This window comes from Danio rerio, chromosome 16 (genome assembly GCF_049306965.1).
Source record: "Danio rerio strain Tuebingen ecotype United States chromosome 16, GRCz12tu, whole genome shotgun sequence".
In the NCBI taxonomy this organism is placed as follows: domain Eukaryota; kingdom Metazoa; phylum Chordata; class Actinopteri; order Cypriniformes; family Danionidae; genus Danio; species Danio rerio.
The window spans coordinates 26,287,438-26,306,533 of NC_133191.1; the positions used below are offsets into that span (position 1 = coordinate 26,287,438).

A 19,096-nucleotide genomic window follows, 5' to 3' on the forward strand; every position below is an offset into this window, starting at 1 on the left:
GAGCTGCAAAATACTTTGTTTTATGTATGCAAACATCACGAGACCACCATTTTTGTATTTTGGTTGAGCTAAATACACATTGCTTAAGTTGCAATAATTTAAGATTTCTGTTAACTGAATTATCTACTAATTAGGTGCACTTACCTTTCATTTTTTAAAATACAAATAAATTAATTAAATCAAATTGTTAAATGCAATGGACAGCTTTCTTGTTATAATTGATGAATTAAAAGCCAACTATACATTGGTTAAATGACAGTTCACATTATAGTTTAGTCTTGCAGGCATGTGGTGGTCCAGATTTTAAAGGTGTTTCATGCTGTTATTATCAGGTTTTCCAAGTGGAATTCAGGTCATTTTGTTTTTAACCATTCCTGGTTGTTTTCGAAGTTTCAAGATTCTCTTGCCATAAGTGGTTGTTTATATGACAACATTTTCAGCCAAAATTGGTAACTTTTTTTTTTTTTTTAAACATCACAACAGCATTCTGGGAACTAAAACTGAGTTTCAAACTGGAAGTATGATCATTGTTGTAATCTCAATAGGAAACCTTGTGGCAAATTAAATGCTGCCTAAGGTATGCTGATTAATAATTTTGTGTGTATTGTCAGAGTGGGTGGTTTGTTCTAACTGGCCTGTTTTTCCCCTGAATTTTAGACTTTACATGAGGAAAAGGTTACATAACTGTTTGAGATTCACTGTATGTTTGCTCCTGGTACTGAACATTTATTATTCAGCTATGCCTATGTATTTCCAGATTTTCATTTTATGCCAACTTTAAAAGCTTTGCAATTGACATTTTTGGCTGTATATTTGAAATTGATCTGAAGCCGCACTGACAGCTGTACTTTTGAAGCAATGGTTCTCATCCACTTTCCTGGAGGACCAATAGCACGGTTTTCATATCTCTTTTGTCTGTCACATCCTTTTCAGGTCTTGTAGGTCCCGTCTACACTGTCAGGTCTTGACAGTGCCCAATTTGTTGCCTGTATCTGATTTGTTTGCCTGTCTGTTTACACGTTGTTTTAATTGCGACCCATATCCAATTCATGTGTTTACACTTGCCAACAATTTATGATCTTTCACATGCATAAAGGCGGGTTCCAGCATCTGTGCCACTCTAGCCACGATGGAAGAAATTGTCTCTGCGAAATATGCGAAGTGTAGTATAAGCAGTGAATGGTTTAGTCCAGATATACCCCCACGCAGTTTATTGAATGGTATGGCCCTGATGTAGCCTTTGCCTGTGTGCGCACTAGTGTTGGAGAATAAAGTTATGTGTAGCCCGCATTGCGTGTATTAATAGCAACAAAAAGCAAGGTTACAACACGAAGTTCGCTCAACTTTAAAATGATTTTGAGGCGGAGGTGGGGGCCGTCATTGCAGCTTGCGCTTATGGTTTATGCTTTATAATGTCCTCCACCATTCAGAGGAATTTGTGGGTGCGAGAGAGATCCCAGGTCCGGTGGGAGCAAATTGTGGCGAATGTCCACTTTCCTCCTCTGTGTTTACTCTGATGTTGTTTACTGCATCGGCATCTCCACACACGCTCTTCTTTCTGTCATTAAACCGCGGAGAAGCATCACATTGTCGCAAGTTTAATGATGTACAGAACGAAATGCCTCAAATCCGATCTGCCTGTTTACATGACAGTCGCATTGTCACATATCCGATCTGTATCTGATTTATTTCCACATATGAAGTAGGCCTGAAAACGATCTCTGAATATCCGAATGCATGCGTTTTTTTTGTGTTTACACGATCATAGAACAGATCCGATCTGTGTCACATATGAGCAAAAAATCAGAATTGGGTCACATTTAACTGGCAGTGTAAACGGGGCCGTAGTCTTTACTAATGAGTTGCTGATCTGAATCAGGTGTGTTTGGTTAAGGAGACATGGCAAAATGTGCAGTGATGGTGGTCTTCCAGGTACGTAGATAAGATTTTGTTTTTGTCATTCCAAAGTGAACTAGTTAGATGTGTGGGTCCAGCTGGCAGGATCTCAGTGGTTAAAATGGATTTGACCACATTAGCTATGGAGCGATGTGGTCAGTTTCTTGTACACTTGTTCCTACACTGTAGCTTCTGTGGTAGCCATGTACTCAGCCAAGAGCTGAGGGACTTGAAATATTTTCATTGAGTTGATCCCATTTAGCTCTTACTGGATCAGTTTCTATGTACCTTATTGTTTGGACCTTGTCTACCGACCATGATAAAAAACATTTTAGGCTCCATGTGGCAGTTGTTTAAATGATTCTGCAGTTGCTGTTGCTAAATGTTTTTTAAAGGGCACCTATTATGAAAGGCATCAATGGTAAGCTGTTTGGAAAGAACTGTGTGTAGATATAGTGTGTCCACTATCATTTTGGAGCAGGCCCGTGCAGAGACCGTCCAAAGGGCATGGGGGGATGGGGGGATGGGGGGGGGGGGGGGGGGGGGAGTGGGGAGTTGCTGCTGCAGATCTGCAGAGTGGATGCGCGCATACTGAAGAGCGGTGTTATCGCGCGCGTACTGAAAGGCGGGACCGAAGGTGTGCCGCGTCGCGGGGGCACTTTTGATCATTTTGGAAGGGCACTTTCTATCCAAGACTAAAAAGGGCATGTGCACTGCACAGGTTGAGCACTATGTGTGCACGTGCCTGTTTTGGAGTAATAAAAACACAAGTCTTTTTTGTCATAATTGCTGTGCAAAAAACGTACAAAGGTAAACATGCATGCTGTGTGCGCGAACATTGTGACAAAATTGTATGCAAGTCATCGTTGCAGAAAGGCTTGAATAAACTCCACAACAAATATATTAAATAAACATTCCAGAGACACAAAAGACTTCTCTGAAATCTTGAAAAAGGGTTAAAATAGGTGCCCATTAAATAAGCATGTTAACTGTCCTATGTCAGAAATCCAATGATGTAGCGTGTGAAATATTTCTTGCCAATCAGTGATAACTGAATAACTGAGGTGGTACCAAAATGCACAATTTCTTGGCACTATACACTTTGGAGAGTCCTCAAAAGCCATACTAAGTCATACTGAATTAAATGAGCCCTGGAATTACGTAAACCAATGGTGGGAAAATCCCCAACATAAATTGCTTAAACGTCCAGATGGTTAAAGCAAGTATACAGAATTTCTCATGTGGAGCACTTTTAAGTTTACATTACAGGACCGGTGGAGAACTCATACACATAGTCGTGTTTTCACTGTCAAACCTAAAGTGAGCATGCCTGTGCAAGTCATGTTTCACAGTAAACTCTGGTGCCTCATCAGGGTCAATGACGGGGCTTTTTCAGGCTTTGGGGTGGGGTGAGTTTCCCTGAGTCTTGGGTCTCAGGGAAGGATGTTAGTTTTGCAATTGTCCTTGAATATAGGTCAGTTGAAGATACAAGCCCTAAGGCTAAGGAGAACAAATTACTGTTTAATCTAGATTTAAAAAGTCAACTGTGCAGGTAATGACCTCATGGCTACTGGAGATGCATTCTACTGTTAGGGCCACAGCTGCAAAAGTTTAGTCACCCTTAGGGCTTACTCAATGCTATCTGAACCGTGCCCGGGAATGTTCCTCAGTTGGTTTGACAAGTGTGAGTACTCCAAAGTGGGCCCAGGTGAGGTTCAGTTAACTGGCCCTGGCTCAGTTGGAAGAGGTGAGCCAGAGCATGGTTCTGTTGTGCTGTGGTGCTGTACGCTTGTAGTGCGAGTACAAAGCGTGCCTGACCGCCAAACTGAAATCCCAAAGGGACTGTTCCATATGGATTTATAGATCATTCTTACTTTTCAATCAACGCAAACTATCATAGTTTATTATAGACGCAAACCCCTCACTGCACGTCAGCTGCACTTCCTGATACCTGCAGCACAATGACTTTTGACGCTCATAAATTACCATAAAAGTGATAAATCTGTTCAGCAAAATATCTTACGGTGTCACTTCATCACAAACTACATAAAATAAAACAAAACGATATAACTAAAGAAATGTCCACTGTTCTGAGCAAGAGTGTTTCTCTTCCTGTTATGCAGTGTGAGTGCAGGCTGTCGGAGGGAAGGGGGGACAACCACGCTTCAGCACTGTTCAAGGCAACCATGCCTAGTGAGAATATAAAGGCTGATTTATACTTCTGCGTCAATGCATAGTCCTACGCCGTGTCCATTGGCGTCGCTGACTTGCACCTCTCAATAAATGTAATTAAACGTCGCAATGATGCGTAGCGCAAGCTCTGTGATTGGTCGGCTTGGTAGCGGTGACGGGTCTAGGTGGGACCGAGAGCTGCGTGAGCGGTGCTAGCCCGATGGAGCAATTGTTTACAAGTGTGGAGTCCCGAGAAGAAGCTTCGGATGGAAAGTTTTGTTTTGTGCTTACCTCATAGTTAAAGTTGTTGCACGTCCGCCGGTTCCTGAGTTTGAGCCACTTGTACATCCTGGAAGCGTTCAGAAAGAACAAAACACCAGCGAAGAAACTCTACACAGAGACACATTAACACCTCACTGCCAACTAACGTTTTTGAAGTGTTAATGCAGATTAACAGAGACAATGCGCAGAAATATAAATGCACAGCTACGTGTGTTGTATGCGCCGTTGGTTACGCTGGTCACTTGACGGCGTAAGGGCAAATGAGATCGGGGGATGGAAAGAATCAGTTGGTTGCAGGAATGGAGTGATTTGAATGCATAGCTTAAGTTGAGCCGCAAGCCTCCTTTTAGAATGGCATTCCTGAGCACTAAATCAACAGTTAAACTCATGAATCTGCACATAGATGGCATCTCTCTGATGATTTCAAGTTGCATACCAAACTAATGTCTTGCAGTTTTCAGCTCCATTTTAAAGGCCCTGGTATACAGCTTTAACTTTAAACAAAGTTCTTTTTCGTTCTTTGAGGGAAAAAAAAGATTTTTAAAAAGGCTGTGTAACAGCATACTGTTTTTGAACCTTCTTACATAATTCATGTTGCTCACATGTACCCCTAAACCAAAATGGTGGCAGCTCTGAGAGAAGAACATTTTAATAAATCCGTCATAAAGCCTTCTCCTGCCTCTCGCACAGGAAGAGCCACTGCGGTGCACCACATCTTCACATTTTTTGCTATATGTCATGAACAAGCATTAAATGGAAACATTGTTTTGAATTTTATAAGAAGCAGTGCCTTTTCGCGCATTGTGTTTGATCCCCTCCAAAATCTCTCCACAATCATACTGGTGTGGATACAACTACACCAGCTCTGCTAATCGACCCTTCTGTTAATTTATGTTGCTATATTGTTGTTTTTGATGTTCTCTTGTCTGACCTTCATGGGTATGAGATATGAAACAATTGCTCTGAAAGGAAGGTGGAGCTCCAGAACACACCCACCTATTGCATAATCGTTACAGACCAATAGTAGCTTAAAGGTGTTTATGAGCCTTAACTAACTCCCTCCAAATGTTTTCTTCTTTCTTCAGATCTCTCCAGAGATGTTCAATAAGATTTAGGTCTGGGCTGTGGATGGGTCACTCAAGGACATTTACTGAATTGTTGTGAAGCCACTCCATTGATATTTTGGCAGTGTGCTTTGGGTCATTGCCCTGCTAGAAGATAAACCGTCTCCAGTCTAAGGTCAGGAGCACTCTGAAGAGTTGCATTCAGGATTCAGGTTTTCGTTCAGGATGTCTCTGTATTCATCCTTCCCTCTATCCTGACTAGTCCTCTAGTTCCTGCTGCTGAAAAATATCCCCACAGCATGATGCTGCCACCACTATGCTTCACTGTAGGCATGGTATTAGCCTGGTGATGAGCGGTGCCTAGTTTTCTCCAAAACGTAACGCCTGGCATTCACTCCAAAGAGTTTATTTTAGTCTAATCAGCCCTTCAGATGCCTTATGACAAATTTCAGGCAGGGAGTGGCTTCTGTCTGGCCACTCCACCATACAGGCCTGATAGGTGAATTGCTGCACAGATGGTTGTTCTTCTGTAAGGTTCTCTTCTATCCACAGAAGAACACTGGAGCTCGGACAGAGTGACCAGCGGGTTATTGATCACCTCCCTGACTAAGGTTCTTCTCCCTTGATCACTCTGCTTCGATGGCCGGTCTTGTCTTTGTGGTTCCTGTTTAAGGCTAAAAGTATGTACGTGTGTACACTATAGCTTTGTCTTATTTCAGAGTCTGCATCCTCCTAAAGATGTATTCGAAGGGTGTTGCGTCATCATGGCATGACAAAGGCTGTCTCATTTTTTTTTAAATTTGAAGGCTTCTTCAAATGCTGCCTCAAAATACATACTTTGTTTCCCAGGTAATGAAGGATACAACCAGTGAATTATACTTCTGCATCAGGTGATCACCATAACCTATGGTGCATACCTTGCACGAAGTTGTGCATTTATACTTCTGCATTTTATTTGTGTTGCTGGAAATACGTGTAATGCTACCTTACTGCACAAGTAGCTCAAACTCGCTCATTCAAAGGCGGGAACCGGTGGACGCACAACTTTAATCAAATAAAACACAAGTCTTAATCTGGAGCTCTACCCCGGAACTCAACAATTGTTGAATACTCGTTCCCACAGGCTTTTGTATGCTTGACAAAAGGCTCACTTCATTGTTCAGACATTACATGACTAACCAAGGTTAATGTGAATAATCACTAGAAACTGCGTTTTAACAATTTTTTCATGGATTGGACAGTTTAAGATGACTCTTGCACATCTCTGAGGCTCAGCACAGGCACAGAACAATATGCATTCTCTTATACACTTTAAAAAACATAAATTAATCTACAATTCAAAATCAGGAAAAGTTGGGACAGTATAGAAAAGGCAAATAAAAAAGTAGTGATTTCCAAATTTACTTTGACTTTCATTACAATATTCATTGCAGACAATATGAACACAAAATATTTCATGTTTTGTTAAGTCAACTTGGATGACGCGATGGCGCAGTGGGTAGTGCTGTCGCCTCATAGCAAGAAGGTTGCTGGTTAAAGCCTCGGCTTGGTCAGTTGGCATTTGTGTGGAATTGGCATGTTCTTCGCATGTTTGCGTGGGTTTCCTCTGCGTGCTCCTGTTTCCCCCATAAGTCCAAAGACATGCGGTACAGGTGAATTGTGTAAGCTAAATTGTCCGTAGTGTATGTGTGTGAATGAGAGCATATGAGTGTGTTTCCTAGTGATGGGTTGCACCTGGAAAGGCATCCGCTGCGTAAAACGTGCTGGATAAGTTGGTTCATTCTGCTGTGGCAACCCTGCTGTGTGACTAAGCTGAAAAAGGAATGAATGAAAGCATCCAAGAAAGGTCTAGTCCTTTGGGAGCAAAGATGGGCCGAGGATCACCAGTTTGCCTGCAAATACATGAAAAAAATTTTAATGTTTAGAAACAAATGTTTTTTTAAAGCTCCTCCGGTGGCACAGCATTGAAAAACCTTCATTAATCTATAAGCAATATCACCATATGGGCTCAGCACAGCTTTGGCAAACCTTAGACAAGTACCAGACAACGTAGTTACATCCACAAATGCCAGTTAAAAATGTACTGTGCCAAAAGGAAGCCCTATGTTAACAGTGTCCAGAAGCGTTGTCAACTTCACTGGCCTTGGAGACATTTGGGATGGATCGTCACACAGTGGAAATGTGTACTGAGGTCTGATGAATCAGTATTTCAAGTTTTTTCTGGGAGAAATGGACGCCATATGCTCCAGACCAATAAAGAAAAGGATCATCCAGGCTGTTACCAGTAACAAGTCCAAAGGCCAGGGTTTATTATGGTATGGGGTTGTGTCAGTGCCCTTGGCAAAGGTAACTTACACTTCTGTGATGGCACCATTACTGCTAAAAAATACATAGAGATTTTGGAGAACAATATGCTTCCTTCTTTTCCAGGGACGCTTATTTTGACAAGACAATCCAAAACCACATTCTGCACACGTTACAAAGAGAAAAAGGTTGCAAGTACTTAACTGGCCTGCCTGCAGTCTTGACCTGTCTGTAATAAAGAATGTGTAGTGCATTACAGGACAACATGGCAAAATATGACAACAAAAATCCTGTACTGTTGCCCACCTTAAGACTTGTTTGCAGGATGAATGGGACAGAATTACACCTGAAACACTTCATCACTTGGTGTTTTCAGTCCTCAAATATCTTTTAAGTGTTGTGGAAATGAATGGACACACAAACAGATTAAATTAAGTGATGATATATTTTCTGCAAATACAAGTCAAAGTAAATGTCCTCTTTTTAATTGTGTTTTCCATACAGTCCCAAGGTTATGTTTTAGCTGAGAGCTTTACGAACTGAACCGTTTGGTCTGGTAAAAGACCCCAACAAAATTAAGAAAGTTATATGTCCTTAGTACTGGGGCATACAGACATGAACTTTTAAAGTAGATTCAAGGTCTCCCATCGAAAATACAATATGCCAAACAGCACTTGATGTTTATAAACTTTGTGGCATTGCATTATGATTGTTGTAACAATTTTAAAATGGGCCACATCATAACCTGGTTACTCTCTGACCCCAAGAAGAATCACTCTGTATGGTCTTCTCTAGCATATGCCATTATCATTCTGGAATATGGCCATAAGCTGTCTTCTGTTATATGTTGTTTAATGGAATACATGACATATTGTATCAGTTAAGATTATTACTTGGATCTCTTATATGATAACTTTCTTGTCTAAAAACATTGAAATAACACTGAACATCTTTAACTTATGCATTCTGCTCATAGAACAACTTACAGGATGTTATGATTTTGGTTTTAAAAAAGACATTTCACTACCATGCTTCCCTTTCTTGAAGCGCTACGTCTGGCAAGATGTACTTAAAGATATTTAGTTTTGAATCTACTTGTTCTTAGAGCCTACTCACACTATGCCATCCGTACTGTGCCCAGGCCCGTTTCCTGGATCGTTTGAGAAGTGTGAGTGCGCTGAATTGGGCTCAAGCATGGTTCACTTGGCCAGCCTTGGCCCGGTTGGAGGTTGGCCTGAGTGAGGTTTACTTGGGCTTTGGCGCGGTATATTTTTAGAGTGATGCAAAATGCGCCAAACCCGAAACTGAAAGCGAGACATGACTTTTAAGGGACTGTTTCATATGGATTTATTAATTATTCTTACTGTTCAATGAACGCAAACTGTCGTAGTTTATTAAATATGCAAACCCCTCACTGCACGACAGCTGCGCGCCTTCAGCAAACCTCCTTATTCCTGCAGCACGAGGGCTTTATGATTATGAGCGCCAAAAGTGGCGGATCTGTTCAGCAAAATATCTGACTGCATGTCACCGCATCCCTAAAGACTGTTTGGCGAAATATTTGACTGCATGTCACTACATATCAAACGACTGAAACAATATAACTAGAGAAATCTCCACTGTGCTGCTGAGTGACAGCGCTTCTCACTGAACAGCACAGCAGTGATGATGTAAGCGTACCGAGGCCCGATTGTGGTGTGAGTGCGGGCCGTCGGGGGAGACGGGAGGGGGGACAAGCGTGCTTTGGCCCGGTTCGAGGCAACTGTACCTAGTATGAGTATGGCCTAAATCTATATCTGTCTGCTCCCACACTATGCTATCTGAACCGTGCCCAGGCATGTTTCCCGGTTCACTTGACAAGTGTGAGTGCTCTGAATCTGGCTCAGGTATGATTCAGCTGGCCGGCCCTGACCCGGTTGGAACAGGTGAGCCAGAGTGCGTTTTGGTTGGGCTTTGGCGCAGTATGCTTGTAATGTGAGTGCAAAGCTTGCCTGAGCCTGAAACTGCAGACCCAACATCACTTTTAAGAGACTGTTACATATGGATTTATCAATCATTCTTACTTTTCAGTTAATGCAACCTGTCATAGTTTATGGAAAAACAATGACTTTTATGATAATTCATGAGCGTCAAAAGTGGTGGATCAGTTTGACAAGATATTTGACTGCGTCACTGCATCCCAACTAACTAAAATGATATACCTAAAGCAATCCCCACTGTGCTGAGCAAGAGTGCTTCTCTTCCTGTTAAACTGAACAGTTGCATCATTGATGATGTAAACGAGCTCAGGTTCCGAAGGCAAAATGCAGTGAGTGTAGGCAGTCGAGGGAAAGGGGAGGGGGGCAATCATGCTTCAACACGGTTTAAGCCAACTTTACCTATTGTGATTACGTCCAAATCCCATTTTACATATTGATCCAGAAAAGGGAAGAGTGTCTGAGTCATACCTGCTCTTTTAAGTGCAAAGGGAATCTTTATTCTGTCCTTCTTACCAAGACCAAATTAAATAATGTTATTTCTAGGTCAGCCTAAAACCAAGGCATAGCACTAAAAGTAAATTGAAAAGTAGAACTCTGCAATTTGATCTACTCAACACAAATCCAAACAGAAAGATTCTTTGGGTAGTGTGCGGTCCTTGACACCACAAACTTGGGATCTGGCTTTCCAGTTGTCAAGTCTTGAATATAATCCAAAATGCATCACTGTATTGTCTTTAATCAGCCATAATTGTACAACCATGTCATGTCACAATTGACAAATTTTTAGGTGTCTACAAAAAAAATGATAGCATACCAGACCTCATAGGAACACATTCTCTCCCTGGAATTGCTGTGATAGTCGTGTTTAAGGTGTTAAGCCACGACAACATATATATCCTTTGTTCACTGCCTCCCACCATCATTTTGATCTTTGTTGAGAATATTGGACTTTTGGGCATGACTTATCCATGTCCTCTGTGGGGCTGTGTTGAGATCATCCTCTCTGCCTGGTAACCATCTGGTCTGGATATGGAGCATATTCAAGATCATGTGAACCTCAGGATAAGGAGAGATGGATGGAATTAAAGGGACTGCTCAAAACAGTGTGTCAAATGACAGTTGCCTCAGAGATCAGGTCAGGTTTTCATTTGTTCTTGTGATGCTGTTAAATAATGTGCCCATTCCAGAGAGGATGGGCAGCTGACAAACTGAAAGCTGGCATCATTTTTACATGAGAAAAATTAAGCTGGCAACATTTCAACATTTTCAATCATAAAGTAGATGTAAACCAAAAGTTTCCATCCAGAGCTCCACTGTGAAACTCAAGCCTTAATAAACATTCACACTACTATCTCCCAGGACTCAGGACTCAACCACAACCACACCTGTTTCCACTATCAAGCTGACCAATCACAGATCATACCATGATGTGTAATTATTTTGAAAGGCATGTATCAGTGTTCACTTCAAGGTATGGCTAAGGATTTGCAATGTGTATACTGGACCTACTGCGTGCACTCTGCCCAGAAGTATAAATTGGTCTTCAAGTCCATATTGTAATCTCACCTTTCTTCCTGTTTTCTGAGATACCTTCATCAGATGCCATCTGAAAGCTGGAATACCTGGTCATTGTGTATTTAAATGTACATTTCTGACCAACTTATTCCACTCCTAATGTCATTTCTTGCAAAAAAAACATCAAAGCTTTTTGTTTTGTTGTAGATGATTATAACCCATCATAGTGCCTCAAATGTCCCTGTCCGCTCAGCCATTGCCTGTCAGTTCACTTATGTATTACTTTCGCTTGGTACCTTGTCTCCATTTTGTTGACCCAAAAGAATGTTTTGATTACACTTTACTGCTAATGGTGAAACCTTTGCAGTAGGGTTAGTGTATACGTTTCAGGTGCTTGAAGCATGGTGGAAAGTAGCCCTGTTATGGCTTTGTTGAATGATAGAAACTTTAAAAATTTGTATCATTTTAGGGGTGAACCTGTATTGAGAACCACCTGAATTCAGTATTTTGCTGTGCCTCCATGGTTGACAACCACTCAATACAGTGTATTGTAGAATAATTCATACCTTCTCCAACACATCTGGAGACAGACTTAAGGCCTGAGATAGAAATTTCATAAACATCTGGCAAACAGCCTTCTCCATGAGGAGACCCACCATGGCATGTCATATCTTTATTTTGTTTTCTATTGTTACAGACAGACATTGAATAGTGTCGCCAATGTATTCAAACTCATCGAAAAAAAACATGTCGTAACAAGGGAAGCTTCTCATTCGATTTGTGACCCTTTCCATTTCTTTAAAATCTCTCCGTGATTGATCGTACAGGTGCGGATACATCTGTACCACCTCTGCTACTTGACTCTCAAGCATATTTATGGGACTAGTGTTGTTGTTTTAGATGTTATTTACCTGTCTGACCCCCATGGAATGAGAAACTAATAGAAAGGAAGATATTGCGTGCCACAGAAGGCAGAGTTCCAGAACACACCCACCAATTGCCTAATCGCCATGGACCAATGGGAGCTCAAAGTTGTTTAGGTGCCAAAAACAAATCCCCTAAAATTTTCTTTGATGAGCTGTTTAAACCTTCCTAAATAAACTAAAAAAATCACTTTGTTTGGGTAAGATTTTGTTTGAAATGAAGTAATTTCAGTTTGTTTTTCGATTTGGTTTGAAATATACTGGGGCTTTAATATGTTATGGCTGCCTCCTTAAAGCCCTGGTATACTAAGTTCAAAAGGCTTACAAAAGCTTTCTGGTGGAGTTTGTTTTGTCACCAAAACACTTGGAGCTACCATTGATCTGTAATGATCATTTAAACAGTGGGTGTTTTTGGAACTATATTTTGACATGAAGCAAATAATCTTGGCACTTTGAGGGCAATTCAAATAGCCTTGAACCTCTCTTGCTAGGCATGCACTGTCCAGTCTTGAATGTTTTAGCCACACTTTGTTGTATGTATTCTTGAGATGTTTCAGCAGCTTAATTGGAGTTTACCTGGGGTAAAATCAGTTGATTGCACGTGATTCAGGGTTGACAGTGCATGTCAAAGCACAAATCAGGCATGAAGACAAAGGAATTGTCTGTAGGCCACCGAGACAGGATTGTCTTGAGGCACAAGGCTTGGGAAGGTTACAAAAAAATTTCTGCTGCTCTGAATGTTCCAACGAGTGGCGTCCGTCATCTATAAGTGGAAGATGTTTGGAACCACCAGGACTCTTCCTAAAGCTGGCCAGCCATCTAAACTGAGTGATTGGGGGAGAAGGACCTTAGTCAGGAAGTTGATCAATAACCCGCTGGTCTCTCTGTCTGAGCTCCAGCATTCTTCTGTGGAGAGAGGAGAACCTTACAGAAGGACAACCATCTGTGCAGCATTCCACCCATCAGGCCTGTATGGTGGAGTGGCCTAAAGCCACTCCCTGCCTGAAATTTGTCAAAAGGTATCTGAAGGGCTCTCAGACCATAAGAAACGAAATTCTCTGGTCTGATGAGACTAAAATTAAACCCTTTGGAGTGAATGCCAGGCATTATGTTTGGAGAAAACCACGCACAGCTCATCACTAGGCTAATACCATCCCTACAGTGAAGCATGGTGGTGGCAGCATCATGCTGTGGGGATGTTTTTCAGCTGCAGGAACTGGAAGACTAGTCAGGATAAAGGGAAAGATAAATGCAGCAATGTACCGAGACATCCTGAATGAAAACCTGCTTCAGAGTGCTCTTGACCTCAGACTGAGACGACGGTTCATCTTTCAGCAGGACAATGATCACACCACCAAAACATCAATGGACTGGCTTCATGACAGCTCAGTGAATGTCCTTGAGTGGCCCAGCCAGAGCCCTGACCTAAATCCTATTGAACATCTCTGGAGAGATCTGAAAATGGCAGTTTACTGTTGCTTTCCATCCAACCTGATAGAGCTTGAGAGGTAGTGCAAAGATGAATGGGCAAAATTCTCAAAGACAGGTGTGCCAAGCTTCTGGCATTATATTCAAAAGGACTTGAGGCTGTAATTGCTGCCAAAGGTGCACCAACAAAGTATTGAGCAAAGGCTGTGAATACTTCTGTACATGTAATTTTTCAGATTTTTATTTTTAATAAATTTGCAACAATTTAAAAAAAAATCTTTTTTTACATTGTCATTATGGGGTATTGTGTGTAGAATTTTAAGGAAATAAATCAATCTAATCCATTTTGGAATAAGGCTGTAAACATAAGAAATAATGATTTTTTTTATGAATACTTGCCAGATGCACTGTATACTGTCAAGAAAATCTTGGCGTCCTCATATTGTAAAGTCTGGCAAAGGCAATTTTTCCCCTGACAACATAAACAAGCCATTTAAAGGTTTATGTCCAGTACATACACATTTTGCCATCTTATCTACTCTAAACAATTATACCTTTTACTGCTTGCTGCAATAGTAATGCTTATTTGTACATTCATTTCAGCTTAGTCCCTTTATCAATCAGGAGTCACCACAGCGGTATGAACCGCCAACTTATTCAGCATGTGTTTTACTCAGCTGATGCCCTTCCAGCCAAAACCCAGCACTTTTTGAAACACTCTTGCATTCACACCCTCACATACACTACGGCCAATTTAGCTTATTCAATTAACCTATAAGGCATGTCTTTGGACTGTGGGGGAAACCGGAGCACCCGGAGAAAACCCACGCCAACTCGAGGAGAACATGCAAACTTCACAAAGAAATGCCAACTGACCCAACCGGGGTTTGAACCAGTGACATTTTTGTTGTGAGGCGACAGCGCTGGACACTGTGCCACCTTGTTGCCCATAATTATTGGTACATAATTGTATTGTGGCAAGGCAGTGGCGCAGTAGGTAGTGCTGTCGCCTCACAGCAAGAAGGTCGTTGGTTCGAACCTCGGCTCAGTTGGTGTTTTTGTGTGGAGTTTGCATGTTCTCTCTGCCTTTGCGTGGGTTTCCTCCGGGTGCTCCGGTTTCCCCCACAGTCCAAAGACATGCAGTACAGGTGAATTGGGTAGGCTAAATTGTCCGTAGTGTATGAGCGTGTGTGTGTGTGTGTGTGGATGTTTCCCAGAGATGGGTTGCGGCTGGAAGGGCATCCGCTGCGTAAAAACTTGCTGGATAAGTTGGCGGTTCCTTCTGCTGTGGCGACCCCGGATTCATAAAGGGACTAAGCCGACAAGAAAATGAATGAATGAATAATTGTATTGTTTCGTATTGTACTATCCTCAATGGTTGCCACATAGGGAATTTTGGCATTCCAAAATAATTTCAGATGAAGGTATCTAATAGAGCAAGTGTGTCAAATTCAGTTCCTGGAGGGGCGCAGTCCTGCACAGTTTAGTTCCAACTTTGCTTCAACACATCTACCTGTAAGTTTCAAACAAACCTCAAGAACTCAATCAGTATGATCAGGTTTTTAAATTGTGCAGGTTTGACTCTCCTGGATTTTGACCCGGTTTCCCGGATCGTTTGAGAAATGTGATTCCGCTGAATCGGGCTCAGACACTGTTCACTTGGCCGGCCCTGGCCCGGTCGGAAGAGGTGGGCCTGAGCGCGGTTCACTTGGGACAAGCCCAAAACTGAAATCGAGACATGACTTTTAAGGGACTGTTTCATGTGGATTTAATAATCAATCTTACTGTTCAGTGAACGCAAACCGCCGTAGTTTGTTAAATATGCAAACCCCTAACTGCACGACAGCTGCGCACCTTCAGCAAACCTCCTCATTCCTGCAGCACAAGGGTTTTATGATTGTTTATGAGCGGCAAAATGGATCTGTTCGGCGAAATATCAGACTGCGTGTCACCGCATTCCTAAGAACTAAAGCGATATATCTAGAGAAATATCCACTGTGCTGAGAAAGCGCTTACTGACCAGCGCAGCATCGATGACAAAAGCGTATCCAGGCCCGATTGTAATGTGAATGCGGGCTGTCGGGGGAGACGGGAGGGTAGACAAGCGTGCTTTGCCCCGGTTCAAGGCAACTGTGCATAGTGTGAGTTCGGTCGAAGAGCTGGGGTTGGGGTGGTGCGGTGTTTCTAGCTGCTTGCACTCTACACACATGTAACATTTTTTTCATTTATTTATTTATTTAACCATAGCCTCACTCTTTTTATTCATTATTTTGCCACAGTTCCGCTCTTCTTATTTATCGTCTCGCAGCCCCCTGAGCAAAATGCAGCCTGCAGGGTAGTAATGATGTAAGTATTATTCTGGCCACACAAGCGTAACAGCGCCATTGTGGTCCAGTGGTTAGCATGTTGCGTTACAACATCGTCGATCCGTGTTCGATCCTCACCTGAGAAATTCTTTTTATTATTTATTTTTTATTATTATTGGTAAGACATATAAAACTGTAAGGTTGTTGAACATTTGAAGTTCTAAAGCAGCTGTTTTCTTGAAAAAGATGTGATAGTGTAATTTGAAACTGAATTAGAAATGACCTTATTTTAATATAGTCAGTCGTGAACTGAGGTGGGCAGGTCTAATGCTTGAAACTCCAGGGCTGAAAAGGAGTCCCACTCCAGCCCTGGTGGTGAATGTGATCACTGATGAAAGTGAAGAGCGGAGGGGGTGGGGGGAGGGGGTGGGGTTGAGGGCCTAACTTTCCCCCCCTAGCAGCGCCCCAACAATACCTCTGAAATGCTAGCTGGCAGTAGGTTTTTATGTTCCTCTGTCTCAAGTTTGTTTGTGGGTGTTTTGTTTTTTCTAAACACTACCTTAATGTACAAGTAGCTCCAACTTGCTCATTCAGAGGCAGGAACCGTTAACCTCTAAGTAGAGGTAAGCACAAAACAAATGTTTCCATCTGGAGCTCCTTCGCAGGACTCGACACTTGTAAACACTCGCTCCATCTGGCTCGCGGCTCTCAGCACTGCCCACACTCGTCAACACTGCCAAGCCGACCAATCACAGAGCTTGATCTACGCATCGATTCAACAAATAGTTAAATTTTTTGGAGGGTTGTGCATCAGGCGTGACGAGGGCTTTGCGACCGTGTGAAGACTGCACCAAACCATATGCATGCGCTTGACGCAAAAGTGTAAATCAGCCTCAAGGGTGTACTCAAAACTAGGCTATCCCTATCACACTTTGACGTGTGTGTGTGTGTGTGCTCCGCACTACACCTGGGTGCAGTTAATTTGTCAACCTCTGACCCAGTTAGAAGAGGTAGGCCGGAGAGAGAGGGGGGCAGTCGTGCCTGAGCTTGCGTAACGGAGGCCAGCTAGTAAGTGCTGTGCAGGTAAACCTCATTCCTCTGACCTCTAAAGGTGCTCTAGCGACAGACGCTAGAGGCCATGGTCTTTAGCCTCCTTGTTAGAGCAACCAACTCCCATGCAGAAGATCACCGGTTAGATCCCAGCTCAGACCGGGTTAGGTGGTGTAGGACCAGCGGGGTTACACTTGGTTCAAGGCAACCTGCCTCGTGTGTGTACACACCCCAAAGTGGGCGGCGACATGTCCAGTCTCTACATGGTTGTCTCTATATTACAAAGCAATGCTATCAGATGCCAACTGGCAGCCCCAGTGTATGTACCCTAATAGAAAGCTGTTTACACGATTCAAAAAGGTATGGCACCTTGCCATATGTAGATGGTGTTATGAGACTGCTGTCACTTTAAGACCTTATGAGCAGAAAATTACTCAAACCATTTTCTTTCACTTTAGACATATACCTTACTATGTTAAGTATAATATTCACAGATGCAGGCATTTCTACAGTATTGGACTATGAAGGTTATTTAGAGGTTTTCATATTACCTACACCACCCCCAACACTTTGAAAACCACTGTCCTAGCTATTTAGGGCCCTTGTCCACTGTATGATATGGTTCAGTTTAGGAGGGTTTTCCAATGTACAATCTACTTAGTACTTTTTGGTAGAATCTTTGCGCAAGATTTCAAGCAAACTGTACCAATACTAAAATGTGACATGTACACATCCCCACAAGATTTAAATAGTTGGTAACTGCCACCGCAGGATCATTTTAATTGACTGTCACATGCAACCTAAAATGGCTGTATCGTGGCAGTAAAGTTGGGACAACTACAATCATTCATTCATTTTCTTTTCGGCTTAGTCCCGTTATTAATCAGGGGTCTTATCCAGCATATGTTTTACACAGCGGATGCCCTTCCAGCTGCAACCTAACAATGGGAAACACACATTTACTATGGCCAATTCAATTATGACCCTATTCAATTCACCTATACTGCATGTCTTTGGACTGTGGGGAAACCCGGAGCACCTGAAGGAAACCCACGCAAACACAGGGAGAACATGCAAATTACACAGAAATGCCAACACAGAAATGCCAAGGCCCAGCCGGGGCTTGAACCAGCAACCTTATTGCTGTGAGGCGATTGGGCTACCCACTGCGCCACTGTGAGGCTCACAACTACAATCATGTGTCTTAAACCCTACCCAAATTAAAGCATTTTAAACCTGCAGAGAAATAGCAAACTGAGCAAAAGTTAAAGAAGCTGAATCATCCATATGCTATAGTGAACAACATGACCAGAGTGTGTTGTGTTGATTTGACAATTTTTCCTCATTTAATTGTTCCCCTTCAATTCCTGGCTTGCAGGCACCTTATTCTTATATGAAGGTACAACTCTGAGGAAAAGAGTAAGGGGTAATCGAAATTTAGCTGAGGTAGGTAGGTAAACAGTTAAACCAGGAGGGTATATCAAGAAAACTAAGGGGGAAAATGAAAACATTCAGGGCTGTTTCTCTCCCTGAACACAATGGAGCCTTTCTCTGGGTGGGGCATTTGTGCGTCTTTGCTAGGACATCCCTTGGGGGAGATGCCATATGTAAGCCTACAACTTGCTCAAAATAAAGACATGCTGTAATGTTGCAGGGACAGATGTTTTAGTACTCACATGGTTAATCCGATTCATCTTGGTAAACCAGAGGAACCAACGTAGAATCATACTAGTTGTTTACAAATACAATTTCAAACATTATTTTAGTTTTTTAAATGTGTCTTGTAACACAGATCCAGTTAACAGTGTATTTACAGAGGGTTATCAGGAGCAAAGGTGAGGTAGCCTAGGCTCCAAAGTAGGTTCTGAGTTTTTTGCCTAAACCCACAGCATAATAAATACATTGCAGCACCAAGAACAATATACTTGTGGCATGGATTGCTACAGCTCTGGGCAAACATACTTGCTATGGTTCTTTGAGAAGAAACTGTTCAAGCTCCCTGCAACAGTCCTAAAGGCACCACGTAAGATGGTCGACAGAAGATCTAACAAGCTCCTCCCACGACATCGGCAGCCATTTTAAGCTACGTTCCTTAGAAACCATGCGCAAAAAATGCTTCCACGCATTGGAGATTGAAATGGAGGCCCCGTAGAACTGGAGGCGGGTCATCGTCTCCG

At 42.3% G+C, this 19,096-nt stretch overlaps 1 long non-coding RNA gene across 1 annotated transcript; it reads right to left on the reverse strand.

The window, feature by feature from the left end:
- Positions 1 to 6,801: 6,801 nt before the first annotated feature.
- LOC137487903 (uncharacterized) lies at positions 6,802 to 19,003 on the reverse strand. The gene is made up of 2 exons (XR_011006703.2): positions 18,882 to 19,003; positions 6,802 to 7,306 (listed from the first exon to the last, which is right to left on the reverse strand). It is a non-coding gene; the product is annotated as an uncharacterized lncRNA (long non-coding RNA).
- Positions 19,004 to 19,096: the final 93 nt, after the last annotated feature.